Source organism: Vicia villosa, linkage group LG6, assembly GCF_029867415.1.
Source record: "Vicia villosa cultivar HV-30 ecotype Madison, WI linkage group LG6, Vvil1.0, whole genome shotgun sequence".
Classification (NCBI taxonomy): Eukaryota; Viridiplantae; Streptophyta; class Magnoliopsida; order Fabales; family Fabaceae; genus Vicia; species Vicia villosa.
Window position 1 is genome coordinate 21,629,881 of NC_081185.1, and position 13,219 is coordinate 21,643,099.

Genomic DNA, 13,219 nt, shown 5'->3' on the forward strand with positions numbered 1-13,219 from the left:
TTCTATACCTAACATTTTTTATTACTAGAAAGAAATTTGGACAATTCAGAAGTACTATGTGTGATGATTAACAATTAGTAGTGTGAAAAATAATTAAAAAGTTAGAAAGTAAAGTAATCTCCGAGTCAGCAAATTAATAAATTAGGAAAGCATATAATAATATAAACATGCAACAACTTTTTCTATAGTTAGGAATAGTGGAAGATGTGATGATGAAACAACAAAGAAAAAAAAATAGTACAATGAAAAAAGAAACATTAGAATGGAATATTTAGGGTTTGGTGACATGCAAATTAAAAACGATTTGCATAGTCTTTATGTTTAGTTAGTTATGAAAATAGAATAAAATATAGTTTGTATAATGCATATTCTTCCTGCAATGTTAGATCTAAACAGAGGCAAGCGTGACCTGCAGTTCAGTGTTTAATATACAGAACGATTCTAGTTACCACAGAGTTTTGCCAGCATCCTTTTATATATATATATATATATATATATATATATATATATATATATATATATATATATATATATATATATATATATATATATATATATATATACACACACACCATGTTGTATATATTAATTCCACGTAGCTACTTCCTAGAATTTACCAAAATATATTATCAACATTTCCTCACCCAACTTACCTCTAAATATGCAGTCACTTCAATGTGTTTAACTCCCACTCAATCAAAGTAGTGTAAAAAATTTAGAGCATGATCATGTATCCACTTTCACGCCAGACTAATAGTCTTTAAGATTCCGATGTTAAGAGGTTAACCGTCAAGCGTTATTGTCTAAAAATAATATTATTTTAAAGTTTTCAAATAGTCCATACCATAGAATGTAAAATCAAAACCATATCCAACAAAGACACATCATTTCCTTTCCCAATACCCTAGATCAAGTCAAACACACTAAGATCGACTACGACAAAGGTTGCGATCGCCCCAACCATCTAAACACCCATATCAGATAGTTGAGGCACCTACACAAAAAGATAATCTACCTACTCCACCAACCCAACACATACAATAGAAGGCTCAACACATACAAAATTTACCTCCTCAAAAAATTTTCTTAGTACGTTGTCGACCTATTATAAAGTAGCTTCCAAGAGAACACGATAAGGTTTTGGGTAAATATGTGACTTGTCTCTTGTGAAACCTTGTTTTGTAGGTAATATATCTTTAACCAAGAAATCGTTTTTCGATGATGACAACTATGGTGAGAACTATGATGATAACCGTAAGAATAATTACCAAGACATCTATAAAGTCAACCAGAAAGAGAAATTTTGATAAGTCAAGCATAGTGCTTAAGCAGTTAAAGATGCAAACCCAAGCAAAGTGGTTTGATAAACTTAACTATTTAAAGAAGAAAAGTGCAAACAAAGAGCATCTATCTAAAGCCTCAAGAGATCTCAAGTAGTGTCAACAAACAGAAGATAATATCTGGAAAAGGATTTGTAGAAGGAGTCAATCTCCTAAAAATAGTAAGTGAGTGACCTTTTGTAAAAGCAATTGACTTTTTTGTAAAAGTATATGGCTATAAGCACAAACATACTAAAACCTTTTTTCAAATACCTTAAATAAGAGAAAACATTTTCAAAAGTGCCTTTAAGTTGTGTCAGATGACTTAGGAGCAGTGGAAATTGTTGGAGAGAAATATTTAACCAATCTAATCGATTAGGCCAATATGCTTATCGATTAAATCAGTTCAAACGTAAGCCCCAAGATATTTAGACAACACCTAAAAGATGTGCAACGACTAGTAATCTCTTCTTTCCTTTTAAATCACCAGCAATGACCATTTTTTATGATCTAATCGATTATGTCAAAGTGCTAATCGATTAGACAACGACCAAAATAATCAAATGAGAATTCTATTTGGGGCATTCCTTTTGCCTATAAACAGAGGCCTCATTTTTCATTTCAAATCATTCAAAAACATGTTTTGATACTTCCCACTCCACTTTTTCTCTCTAAAGTTTTTTTTAAACCTTCTATCACTATATGTTATATCCAAATACTTTTGTGAGGAAAGTCATGTGTGAGTGAGGATATCAATGTAATTTTGAAAGGGTAAAGTTATAAAATTCACTAAGACCAAGAAAATGTTGTTTATACACCTTGGTTGAATACCGTCCACTTAGGGATAAAATATGTAGTTAGAAGCTAAATCTGATAAAAGCTTTGGTTGAGGATTGTGTGATCAGTTCCTACATATATAGGTTGAAGATTATCTAGCTTTGATAATCATCCATGGGTTCTTGGTTAGCTGGTAAAATTAAGATTGGTTGAAGATCATCTAGCTTTGATAATCTTCCTTTGGTTCTTGGTTAGTCGGTAAAACCAAGATTGATTGAAGATGATTTAGATTTGATAATCTTCCTTTGGTTCTTGGTTATCCGGTAAAACCAATATTAAGTTCAAATATTTTGAACTTGAAGACTAAGCGCTACAAGGTTTGTGGTCATGGAAAGAAGACTAATCGTTTCAATCCACAGTTGGGAAGGGAGAATGGCCACTTCATTCTTAGTAATTTATTGGATATAATACGTAAACGCCCATATCCATCGTCTTATATTATTTGGTTGAATATCAACCATTATTTCCATGTATAACGGGGTTCGTGAGCCTTTTCTACTAAAAGCTCTCAAGTATTATTGGAAAGTCTTAAGACCAAGTCTTGGGGAGAGAAGTAGGTCCTTTAGTTTTGACCGAACCTCTATAATTCTTTGTGTCCTTCTTTTACCTTTATCTTTTACTTCATGCTATTTATTATCTGCTGCTTAAACATTTGAAAATTATTTTAAAACTCGAATTTGAGTTAAATTGCGAAAACATTTTCAAAAAATCACATTTTTCCAAACCACGAAATTCACCCCCTCTTGTGTTAGAAGTATCAAGTCTAACATCCCTCACAAGGTGTGTGGCTCATAAAGAAATACCCTGATGAAAAATATGCCCTCATGTTGAACTAAAAATTAATGACCTAACAGTGATATCCGAGTTTGGTTCGAGTGAAGGATCGACCAATACTACGAAAATCACCTTTAATCTCGGTTGCAAAAGTCCTATAATAATGGTTGAACAACCGTTGTTAGGTAGGACATGATTGTATGTGGGTTATTTACAACCACGTTTCAGTGCTTGTGGTAGAAAATTGGAAAGCGCGCTACCTATAACCACATTTGTTTTAAATACCCGTGGTGAAAGGTTAGTCATCATTTTTTATTTTTGCTACATGTTTTGCGTGACTACATTAAAAACTTTCATCACCATATATAATATTAAATATTTTTAACCCAACAACAACAAAAACAACAATAACAAGAGCAAAAACAACAAGCACAACAACAACAACAAGAAAAACAACAACAACAATAACAAAAACAAAATAAATGAATATAATCGTTAAACAATAATATTTTACCTGACACAAGCACAACAACTAACATTGCTAAGTTGAATCTACGCTTTCCACGCCTCTTTCAATTTGATGAAGATATGATGGAGTTCCGAAAGCTTAGAGAACTTAAAGAGATAATATCAAACCTACAAAACTAACCCAGGAGGCGTAAGAGAGATGTTAGAGTTTTGCTTGGAGAGAGACGATTGTTCTCTGTTGAAGCGAGATAATTTGGATTTTATATATAAGTAACACTTTTCACCACGGTGGATACTAAAAACCGTGATGAAACGTAAGTACTTTTCACAACGGTTTCTAGTAATAATCGTGGATATAGGTATTTTAATTTTAAAATAGGGTTAAATAAGTTTTTAGTCCCTATAAATATTGCACTTTTCACTTTTAGTCCTTACAAAAAATTTCGTCGAATTTCGGTCCTCACAAAATTTTCCGTCACGAATTTCGCCCCTCCCATTAGATTGCTATAACGGAGGCTTATGTGACATGCCACATGTCTCGCCACGTCAGGCAAAGGCAGAATGAAAGAAAAAGAGACAGATTGCGGGGGTTTTAAACCCCCTTTAAATAACTGAAAAAATAGCATATATCTATAAAAAGTAACCATGCATGTGCAGAAACTTTATGATTTGGGAGCTCGTAAGGTTCTCGTAACAGGTACGGGACCAATAGGCTGTGTGCCAGCTGAGTTAGTCTTGAGAAGCAGAAATGGCGGTTGTGACGTGAAGCTCGAGCGAGTCGCGGCTTTGTACAATCCACAACTTGTTGAAATGATTAAAGGACTCAACAGAGAGATTGGTTTTGATGCTTTCATTGCTGCTAATGCACATCAAATGCACATGGATTTTATTACCAACCCTCAAGCTTATGGTATGTGAAGTAAACATAATTTTTTTCAGTAGTTATTAAATTTTTATTGAACTTGACATTGAAAGTTGGATTATCAACAAGTTTTGTTACATCAAAGATAACATGTTGTGGACAAGGGCCATACAATGGGATTGGACTTTGTACACCACTTTCGAACTTGTGTCAGAATAGAGATCTTTATGCGTTTTGGGATCCTTTTCATCCATCTGAGAAAGCTAGCAGACTCATAGTTCAATAGATCTTAACTGGTTCCAATGAGTATATGCATCCCATGAATCTTAGTATTGTCTTGGCCATCGATTAGTTCTGTGTGGTTTGATTCATACATTGATTGCACTGTTTGATGAATCTAGATATCTTATAGTTTAAGTCCCTAGTTCCTAGATTGTGTCTTATAAATTTCCAGGCCCGGCCCTGTGGCTGTGCAGTCTGAGCAACAGCACAGGGCCTCATAATTTTGGGGCCTCACAATTTTGAGCCACAACACATGTGTTAATTTTATATATTATTTTGTGAAAATTAAATTGTATGTGTTGATAGATGTAGCTGCCCAACCGTCAAATATTTTACTTTATTGAAATAAGGATAAGGATTGTGGGTTTAACATACCACCACTACATTCCTTCTTAAATTATTTTTTTAGTTTTTTGCACGATGGTAAAATAGATCACACACTATTATAAAAAAATTTAGGGTTAAATACCTTTTACCCCCTGCCAAACAAGCGAGTTTTGGTTTTGCCCCCTTTAAAAAAAAATTGTTGCGCAGACCTCACCAAATTGAATTTCCAACCATTTAAACCTTCTACCATGTTTTTACCTAGAGTAACAGGTTTCCATCCTACGTGTCTGTTACCAATGTTTTTTTTATTTTTACCAATTGCCACGTTGGCACATCATCATCTTTTTCATGCTTTCTTCCTCACGAATCAGAAAATCCCCAAATCAAAAACTGTGAGCCCTAGGGTTTGGCAAACCGTGACCATCATCAACGGCTGCGCAGTGTTGTTCTTCATCATCTTCTTCGTCGTCATCATCACTAATAGGCATGGAACAAAGCTACAGCAATGGAAGCAGCAACTCGCATGAGATTACGAGTGTTCCCCAGTGTGGTTGTCGTTTGCCAATGAAGATGTGGGTAGCAAATACAATGCAAAATAGAAACCGGAAGTTTTGGAAGTGTCGTTTGGCCGGGGTAATATGTTGTATGATTTATATATCTGACTGGGTTAATTTGAGTGAACATATATATATATATATATGTGTTTTATATGTCCAATTTTTGTTGATGTTTGCAGGGTCTTAATTCTTGTGACTTGTTTTTATGGGATGATGAATTTGCCACAGCTATGGGTGGAAGTTCAAAGAGTGAAAATCGTGAATGCAAGAAATGTAACGTTGCGTTGGTGAAGTTGGAAATAACAATGAAAAAGCTTGAAAAAACAAAGTTGAAAGTTACCATAATGCAGAAGAAGATGTTTCAGATGAAAATGGGACTCATGTTGTGCTTGATCATGTTTGCAGTGATTTTGAAGATCAAGATTTAGTCATTAGAGTTCTATAATAACAAGATTGTTGTAGTATGCTTGTAGTATTCTTGTAGTATGCTTGTAGTATGTTATAGTATGCTTTATTTAATTTGCTGTAGTCTTGTGATGGGAAAATTATGTAAACTTCAAATGAATTAATGGAAAATTTTGTTTACAATTGATGGCTTTAGATGTATTAAACTATCTCATTGTTTTGTTTATAAGGGGTAATGAGTTTAATGTGCACCAGAAAATAAATTGCAAACAGGTTATGAGCATAAAATGTTCTTCATATTAATCAAGACATTAAGTCTTAAACTGTCAGTACATTGACTTACACAAAACACCATTAACTTGTTCAAAACATGCCCATAACTTACAACACTCAAAGATCAGTCAAGATTCACTTGTTCAAACACCATAAACTTACAAAAAACATAACATTGTCTTAAAGTTAACATAAAACATGTGACAAAACATAAAGAGACATGATTCTATTTCTTTGCTTTCTTGTTTGACTTCTTTGATCCACTACCCTCCTCTTCATCTGTCAATGACATTGGTTGGTCACTATTGGAACCTGGCCCTGTAAATGGTTTTGGTTTTTTAAACCAATTTATCTTGATTCTTTCACTTGACCTCTTTCTCATTGGCTTGAGCTCTTTCACTGCTTTCTTTTTCTTGGTGGCCTCTTTGTAATTCTGTGCAGTGGTGATGTATGGTAGGCTTGTTATGATATCATCAGAAATCCCATCAAAATAATCAGTCTGAGCTGGATCAGTTGGGATAACTTCACTTGCCTGTGTTGCATCAGTATGTTCAACTCCACTTGCCTGTGTTGCATCAGTAGGGTCACCTCCACTTGCCTGTGTTGCATCAGTAGGGAAAACTACACTTGCCTGTGTTGCATCATGGTTTACAGCATTTTGAGTAGAACCTTCACCATCTGCATGCTGAGTTGTTTCAGTTGATTCAGTTGTCTTCACCTTTTTCTATCAAAAAACAAAGTTATCAGTTAGAATTACCAGTATCAATATTCAGACATTAACAACAAATTTGGTTTCTACATCATACCTTTCTCTTAAGAGCATTTTCATCCTGAACTGAGCTTTTACAAGTCTGTGCATTATGCCCAAACTTTGTTAGAACAAGATTTGTTCTTATCAATTATCTTAGTTTTGATGATAACAATAATATGAATTTTGCTTAAGATAATATGGTACTCTAATCCAATGCAATTTCCCTTTCAGGAAATATACAAAGAGTACGCATAATTCAGCGCTCAGAAGATGTGTCTCAAATGGTTCAGCATGCAACATCAGAACATGGTCTGGCAAGACATCAGAAGATGGTCGAAGCAGAATCAGAACATGGGTCTATGAAAGCATCAGAAGAACATGAGATCAGAAGCACTGAAGATCAGAAGATGGTATCACGCTCAGAAGCACTTCAAGGTCAGAAGATCAGAAGATGCTGTGCACCAAGCTGTTTGACTCTGATGATATTCAAACGTCGTATTCACAAACATCAGATCAGAAGGAAGTACACGTGGCAGACTACGCTGACTGACAAAAGGAACGTTAAAGCTACTAAAGGCTACGTCAGTAGACACAGCGTGAACAAGGCTCGAGGTAGTTGACAAAAGCGTATAACATTAAATGCAAAGCTGTACGGAACACGCAAAGCATTAAATGCATTCAACGGTCATCTTCTCAACGCCTATAAATATGAAGTTCTGATGAGAAGCAAGGTTAACGATTTTCGCACCAATACAATTCAAATTAACTTGCTGAAACTCTGTTCAAATCAAAACTCAGAATCTTCATCTTCATCAAAGCTCACTACATTGCTGTTGTAATATCTTAGTGAGATTAAGCTTAAATTGTAAGAGAAATATCACAGTTGTGATTATCGCTTTTAAGAAGCATTTGTAAACTCTTGAATAGATTACATTAAGTTGTAAGGAACTAGAGTGATCAGTTGATCAGTATACTCTAGGAAGTCTTAGCTGTTGGCTGAGCAGGAAGTCTTGGCAGTTGGCTGAGCAGGAAGTCTTGGCAGTTGGCTGAGCAGAAAGTCTTAGGAGTGAACTAAGCCTAGAGTGATCGTGTTGATCAGTAGACTCTAGAAAAGTCTTAGGAGTGAACTAAGCAGTTGTTCCTGGAGTGATCAGGTTGTGATCAGAAGACTCTGGAAGACTTAGTTGCGGCTAAGTGGAAAACCATTGTAATCCGTGCGATTAGTGGATTAAATCCTCAGTTGAGGTAAATCATCTCTGCGGGGGTGGACTGGAGTAGCTTCGTTAACAGCGAACCAGGATAAAAATAATTGTGCATTTTATTTTTATCGCTCAAGTTTTTTAAGTCACACTTATTCAATCCCCCCCTTTCTAAGTGTTTTTCTATCCTTCAAACTTATCACATGTTGTACATCTGTAAGAGACTCCTGGCAACCTTCTTCTAGCCCCATCCTCACCAGTCTCTCTAATCCTGAGCTTTCTAGGCCTCCCTGGACCCTTTTTAAAGATTGGTGGCAACAATTCATCCGATTCTACTTCAGGCCACATATCCCGGCCATTAATGGGACTAATAGCATAATTATAACACAACTTATACCTCTCTCTAGAGTAACACTCATCCACAAAATCCTCAGGATTTTGTTGTCTAAATCCCAATGCTGCTACAACATGCCTACAGGGAATGCCCACCAGCTCCCAAAAGTTACAACTGCATGACTTTTTTGAAATATCCACTATAAACTCTTGGGTATTGAAAGAATGTGTGACCTGAAACTGTTCATTCATTGCCCAAGTAGGCAGCCAATGAGCACTCAATGCAACCTCCTTGTCTAATCTTTTCCTAGGTATGGGCATGACCTTATGTGGCCATTTTTCTAACTTCAAAGCAGATGTTGAGCACCTATTCATTAAATACTTTCTGATCCATTCACACATGGTCAGAATTGGCTTATCCCTAGCATCTAATATTGTTGCATTGAAAGATTCAGAAATGTTGTTCATTAGAACATCACATTTTGGGAAAAAATTAAAGGCATGCTTACACCAGCTTTTTGGTTGAACTCCCATAAGCCAACTCCATGCCTTTGGATCAAGTTCTTTTAACTCATTCATCTTTGTCAGCCATCCTTGGTAGTATGTTGATTTTGCTGCCCCCATCATCAAGTCCCTTATCAATGCTCCTCCACCAAATTTCTTTTTGAAGTTAGCATATAAATGTCCCAAACACAGTCTGTGTTCCACCCTTTCACCCATGTCTTCAAAAACTGAAACCAGCCCCTAAAATCAACAAAATCAAAGACATATTATTCTTCACAATCATCAAAAAACACAAAAAACACAAAGACACATAATTATTGTTGCACTAACCTTTTGTTGGTCAGATATAAACACATATCTGTTGTCCTGCCCAATGTCACCCATCAGCAAATCAATAAACCATTTCCAAGTTTCCTTGTTCTCTATTTCAACAACTCCAAATGCTAGAGGGAAATACTGGTCATTGGGGTCCCTACCCACAGCAATTAGCAACTGACCACCATATTTTGTTTTCAAGTGACACCCATCTACCCCAATGAAGGGTCTGCAGCCATTACTGAACCCCTTTTTGCAACCATCAAAACAAAAGTAAAAGGATCCAAATCTTGGTTGTATGGTTGGACTAGGTCCGTTGACAGTGATACTCACAGTATTTCCAGGGTTAACTCTATGTAGCTCAGATGCATACCTCCTTAAATCAGCATATTGCCTATCTGCATCTCCCTCAAGTATCCTCTTGGCTATGAGCTTTGCCTTCCATGCCCTTGCAACAGTGATGCCCACAGAAAAATTCTGCCTCAAGTCTTGAATAATGTCAGTAATCCTAACACTTTGTGATGTTTGCATCTTTTTTACAACAGCTTTGGCCACCCACCTTGAGCTTGCAGATCTATTGTCTAGAACCCTAGCACATGTGTGCTTATCAACTATTGTTTTTATAGCAAAAGTATGTTTTTGGCCCACCTTTGAACAAAGTATTAAAAACCCACATTTGGCCCTACATTCCACCCTAACCCTGTAGCTCTCGTTTTTCACAAACTTTATTTCCCTACCATTTAATACTGACCACTCACGTATAGCTTCTCTAAACTCATCAAGGGAATTAAATTCCATACCCCACTCAAATTTAAAATTCTTATTAAAATGCTCCTTTTTGAACTTTTCAAACTTGTGACCTTTGTCCTCATCTGATAAATCAGGGTCTGAGCTGTCCAACTCATCAGTAACATATTCATCTCCATCTTCCATTTCTTTCTTTTCTGAACCCCTCATAACATCTGATAGGGAAGGAGCTTCCTTCCTAGGTACAGACACATCCGCCGGTATTTGATGGTGAAAACTTTGAATACTGGAAAGATAAACTGGAAAGTTACTTTCTGGGTCTAGATGGTGATCTATGGGATCTTCTGATGGATGGTTACAAACATCCAGTAAATGCCAGAGGCGTGAAGCTGTCAAGGCAAGAAATGAATGATGATCAAAAGAAGCTTTTCAGGAATCATCATAAATGTAGAACTGTTTTGCTGAATGCTATCTCTCATGCTGAGTATGAGAAGATATCTAACAGGGAAACGGCCTATGACATATATGAGTCCTTGAAAATGACTCATGAAGGAAATGCTCAAGTCAAGGAGACAAAAGCTCTTGCCTTAATCCAGAAGTATGAAGCCTTCAAGATGGAGGATGATGAAGACATTGAAAAGATGTTTTCGAGATTTCAAACTCTTACTGCTGGATTGAGAGTTCTTGACAAAGGATACACCAAGGCTGATCATGTGAAGAAGATCATCAGAAGCTTACCCAGAAGATGGGGTCCTATGGTGACTGCATTCAAGATTGCAAAGAATCTGAATGAAGTTTCTCTGGAAGAGCTTATCAGCGCCTTGAGAAGTCATGAAATAGAGCTGGACGCAAATGAGCCTCAAAAGAAAGGTAAGTCTATTGCATTAAAATCAAATATCAAGAAATGCACTAACGCTTTTCAGGCCAGAGAAGAAGATCCTGAAGAATCAGAATCTGAAGAAGAAGATGAACTGTCCATGATTTCCAGAAGGCTAAATCAACTCTGGAAGACCAAGCAAAGGAAGTTCAGAGGCTTCAGAAGTTCAAGAAAATTTGAACGTGGAGAATCTTCTGATGAAAGAAGATTTGACAAGAAGAAGGTCATGTGCTATGAATGCAATGAGCCTGGACACTACAAGAATGAATGTCCAAATCTTCAGAAGGAAAGTCCCAAGAAAAAGTTTCAAAAGAAGAAAGGTCATATGGCAACCTGGGATGAGTCAGAAGATGATTCAGAAGATGAGCAGGCCAACTGTGCGCTGATGGCGACAGAAGATGACGGATCAGAATCTACATCAGAATCAGATTCTGAAGAGGTATTTTCTGAACTTACTAGAGATGAGTTAGTTTCCGGTCTAACTGAACTTCTGGAACTCAAGTCTCAGATTAGTCTCAAATACAAAAAGCTGAAAAAGCAATTTGAATTTGAAACAAAGAAGCTTGAGTTGGAGAATTCTGAATTAAAAGAAAAACTTTTAAAATTATCCAATAATGTTGGATCTCCTTCTGATTCAGAAAAATCCACTCCTAGTCTGAACCATATTCTGAAAGAATATGATTTAAGTTTCAGAAAGTTCTTATCTAGAAGTATTGGCAGAAGTCAACTAGCTTCTATGATATATGCTGTATCAGGAAACAAAAGAGTTGGCATTGGTTATGAGGGTGAAACCCCATACAAACTTGAACCTGTTGATGAAATGAAAATTACATACAAGCCATTGTATGATCAGTTCAAGTATGGCCACTCTCATGATATTAGGCACACCTCACATGCACAAAGTTTTCACATAACACACACTAAGAAGCATGTGACACAACCTAGGAAATATCATGAAACTCACATTAAGAATTATCATGCTGTTTCTCCTATTGCTTACAATGTCAAACCCAAGTTCAATCAGAACTTGAGAAAATCTAACAAGAAAGGACCCAAGAAGATGTGGGTACCAAAGAAAAAGATTATTTCTTTTGCAGATTCTCTTGATAACAAAGAAGACAACATTCAACATGACTTGACACCTGGATTCAAGTTGGTCTCAACACTTGAAGGGAAGAAAGATTGTCTTTCAAGTTCTGGTTCTTAAAATCTGTTGAAGAAACTTTGTTTGTAGGAATTCAGAAAAGAAAGTTTATTAGTCTTGGAACCATCTGTTTTTGTTTGTCTCTAAAGCATTGATGTTTCATTCTTGATGCTACAGAATATACAAACATTGAAACATTGATTGTGGACAAATCAATAAACATCTGTTTTGATGATAAACTTGTTTCTGATGAATCAAAGAGCTTAAGAATTTCTGCAGATACAGTTTTATCTTATCAGAAGCTGCAGAACAAAGAAGTAAACCTCCAGAAGCTGTGCACATCTGAAGTAATGGATCAGAAGATCATTCAGACTTATATCAGCACACTTCAGAAGGAGTATTTCCAGAAGAGAAACTTGATCAACTCAGAAGCAGTGATCAGAATTTGAAGGCGTAAAATCTCTCTGATATTTACAGCTGTCATCTATTATCTATTGATGAACACGTATCTGTACGGTTGTACAAAGCGTGCAGTTGAAAAGACGCCGACCTAGGTAACTGTTTTTAAATTATTTCATTTACCACGTTCTCTCTCCTCACGTCACTCATCATTTAATAAAATTGATTTCCTTTGATTCTGGAACTGTTCAATTTTTTTTCGTCTCTATATATGCTTTTCAAATCATATCATACATCTTTTTCGCTCCTTTGTCTCTCTCTCTTCTTGCATTCTCTCGTTTGAAAAGTTTTTAGCCGTTTTTCTAAAAAACCCTAATCGAAAACCTAGTTCGCTTCCCTTGCTCGTTTTCGTTCATTCTGCATCAATGGCTGCTTCTTCATCTCATTTTGCTGGTTCATCTACTCTTCTTCATATGCACGATGAAACACACCAGGAACTCACCCCTGTTGTTGCATGCTCCATCCCCAAAGATAAATTGGAAGTTTTGTGTGAACTCATGGTCGACTTTGATAACCTTGAAGAAAATCAATTTCATCTTAAAGAAGACATCATCTTTCAAGGATGGACCTCGTTGTTTGCTGAGTTCGTCGGCCCTGTTTATCCGGATCTTGTCAAAGAATTCTGGGTACATGCTGTGGTTGCACCAAAAGCTATACTCTCCTTCGTCCATGGAAAGTCTGTTGTTGTTACTGAAAACATCCTAAGAGTGATGTTTGATCTGAAAAATCCTGAAGGGGTTTTTGAGTCTGATCAAAGAGAAGATGTGGAAGATATTCTATCCACTC

General features: G+C 36.2%; 1 pseudogene; it reads left to right on the forward strand.

Annotated features, from left to right (window-relative positions):
• The first annotated feature begins 4,043 nt into the window (after positions 1-4,043).
• On the forward strand, positions 4,044-4,612 carry LOC131613349 (GDSL esterase/lipase At5g33370-like; annotated as a pseudogene).
• The last annotated feature ends 8,607 nt before the right edge of the window (positions 4,613-13,219 follow it).